This window comes from Echinops telfairi, unplaced genomic scaffold (assembly GCF_000313985.2).
Source record: "Echinops telfairi isolate 266 unplaced genomic scaffold, ASM31398v2 ScPeMD7_7409;HRSCAF=8447, whole genome shotgun sequence".
Lineage (NCBI taxonomy): Eukaryota > Metazoa > Chordata > Mammalia > Afrosoricida > Tenrecidae > Echinops > Echinops telfairi.
The window spans coordinates 17,083,471-17,086,566 of NW_022111309.1; the positions used below are offsets into that span (position 1 = coordinate 17,083,471).

Here is a 3,096-nt window from a genome sequence, read left to right on the forward strand (position 1 = left end):
TTGCCTCCGTTTCCTCACCTGTAGAAGGGGAGTGATGATAATGTCTACTTCATAGGGCTGTGGTGAGAATGAACTGAGCTAGTATATATAAAGTATGAAAAGCCAGGCTTGCCACATGTAGAGTGTTACATAAACATTGCCTGTCAGCACCTCCCCACCCCCAACCACCACCCATGTTCTCTCTCTCTCTCTCTTTAAAATTTCCTATGCTGCTTTGGAGATCCTATATCTATTAGTGGGCTTCTTGCTGTGGGCCGGGCTCTGGCTCCCCAGTTTACTATGAGTGCTTCCATCTCCCGGGGGTACCCTTCTGTAACCCGTGTCTGGCCCCAGTCGGGACTCCATCTCTGCAGGCTATGATGCAGCCCTTTCTCTGATAGCTTGTTTAGGAGCTCAACTGTACCCTTTACACTGTCTAGATTCAGTTTTCTCCTAACACAGCAGCTATCTGAGGGGTACCCCCCGAAAAACCCAGAAAAATGCTCCTCTGGGTGGAGCTTTCCTGATACACATTTTCCCACCAGGTGAGCATCCAGCAACTCGCTCTGAATTAGTGCACCCAGTGGTGTCGCCTGGGAAGGTTCTCTTTGGTCACAGTGAATTTTTTTGTGAAAGTAGTTTCACTCAAACCTTGTTTTTTGTAATGGCCGATTTAAGAGAACAGAATGTGGCTGTGAAATTTTCCCTGCTTAGGACGAAAATGTCAACTTGTACTGCATTTGGTGTTTGTCCCACCAGATCAGACTGTTAATCAAGCTTTCTATTGAAAGGTTCTGAAAAGATAGCATAACAGTGTGTGACAAAAAAAGACCTGATTTGTGGCAGACTGGTTTTACCACCACAACAATGCACCTGCTCATGCAGCCATCTCAGTGCTCCAGTTTTGGGCAAAAAAAAAACCCAGCATGCCTTTCTTGCTGCATGCACCTTACTCACCTGACCTCACTCCTTGCAACTTCTTTTTGTTTCCTCTAATGAAGAGGGTCATGAAAGGACAGCAATTTGACAACATAGAAGAGGTGAAGGAGAAAAAACGGAGGTGCTGTCAGCTATCCAAACAGATGAGTTTGAAAAATGTTTCCAGAATGGAATTGCAGATTTGACAAATGTATTAAATGTAATGGAGAGTGCTTTGAAGGTGATAAGGTTATGTAAAACAATATAAATGAATAACTTTTTAAAAATCTGTATTTTTACATACCGCCCCCCCCCTCCCCCTTTTGTTTGGAAGCAGAGGATTGAGTCAATGGACAGGCTAAGTGGTTTAATTGGTCAGGGAGCTGATCTCTGTCCTGTTAGCATTTCTAGTATGAGGTAAAGAAGACCTATGGTATGTGCTTGTTTCAGCCAGAGTTAGGCGCGCAGCAGAGAACTGTGCTGGAAACCAAGAGAGCGTGACCACCTGCGATGTACAGACCCCGCAGGATTTTGGAAATGGCCATGTGTCCATGAGTGTGGGCTGCCTGTTGATTTAAAGAAGTTGTCTTTTTCCCTAAGACTGTAAACACAGAGCAGCTAACACCATGCTCCTGTGTAGTTTGGATTGCTTTTGTTCTTTCTCTTTTCTAGTTGAAATGGTTTGTTTCTCCCTCTTTAAAACATGACCCTCTTGTTCAGTCTTCAGGTTGTTTGAACGAGAGATCTGACCTGCCAGGCCCAGCCAAACAGCTCTCCAAGGATAACTAATACCCACCGCAGAAAGCAGCCAGCGAACTAGGTATGGATTGTCTGACTATTAACCAGCGAACTAGGTATGGATTGCATGACTCTTAACCAGCGAACTAGGTATGGATTGCGTGACTCTGAACCAGTGAACTAGGTATGGATTGCGTGACTCTTAACCTGTGAACTAGGTATGGATTGCGTGACTCTTAACCAGAGAACTAGGTATGGATTGCGTGACTCTTATCTGCGCCTCTACCCAGCCCAGTGTCAGCGGGTAGTGGCGAGAGACGGGAAGGGAAGGACGTGTTTATTTTAATTCATTCAACCTCTCCCACTGGTTCAGGCCCTCAGCTGCTAAGCGAAAGGCCACTGTTTGAAACCACCAGCTCCTCCACTACAGGAAGGTGTGGCCATAACCTTCGAACAGATTACAGCCCTGAGAAGCACTGTGCGCAGTTCATTTGGTTGGGTGCGAAGTTTTTCCTCTGCAGGCTAGCAAGGAAACGGGTCAGGCCACCTGCTGCATTGCTCTGTTCCCATTCCAACAAAGAAGACAAGGAAGGACGTCTATTTTCATTCCCATTATGATTCGCGTCATAGAAAAGGCTGGATCGAAACCAAACAACCGTGTTGACAAGCTGCATCCTGTTGGATATTGCTCCCTGTCTGTCTGAGTGGCACAGGCAGCAGGGCACCAACAGGGGAGAGACGAGCATCTCCTGGGGCAGTGCCCTGCAGTCAGGCAGAGACCCCTTTGAGGATGCAATTAAAGCTGTGAACCCCTCTCTCCAGAACACTGGGTAGATGCAGAAACTTTCACAGACGATGTCAGGGAGTTGCTGACACGGACCCAGGTACGAGTGGCACACCGAGAATTATGTTTTAAGGAAAATGTCAGCGTTCAATGCAAAGGTTGATGCAGCTGAAAGTATCTCCTGAGATCCAGCCTTGATTTGAAATTGGGCCAAATTCATTCATTCATTTAGTCATTCTGGAGAAAATATATAAAACAATACGTCCACCTGTTTGACATAGGAGCAATTCACTGAGCAAAGCAATTCACCTTGCGTCACCACCCGTATTGTTCCACCTCCTTAACTTAGATTCTCTGATCCTTAGTGCGCTCCTTGTGCTTTGTCTGTTGGATCTCAGATAATTCTTGGAAAGAATGTAATGCTCAAGGCAAACATTCCTAAGTAATTGAACTAAACTGCTGTTTTGTTTTAAAATGACTTTGCAGAATCAAGATTTTCAAAGTGTCCCCAGGCCATAGGTTCAGGGGTTCACTTGGTCTCAGGGAATTCCGTAAGTCGTGGTTCCGTAAGAATTTGAAATTCTGTCCACAGTTTTCCTCCTTTTGATGAAGAACTAGCCATTGGGTCCTTGATCAAAACATCCAGGCCCAGCCCTTTCTTTTGGTCTCCATGTTCC

At 45.7% G+C, this 3,096-nt stretch overlaps 1 protein-coding gene across 1 annotated transcript in view; it reads left to right on the forward strand.

The window, feature by feature from the left end:
• Window positions 1–3,096, forward strand: part of ABHD2 (abhydrolase domain containing 2, acylglycerol lipase) — a 127,873-nt gene that overhangs the window by 26,824 nt on the left and 97,953 nt on the right. Inside the window, exon 2 of the mRNA XM_004709872.3 lies at window positions 1,618–1,717. The gene's annotated coding sequence lies outside the window, so the exon portion shown is untranslated. The remainder of the gene's footprint in view (window positions 1–1,617; window positions 1,718–3,096) is intronic.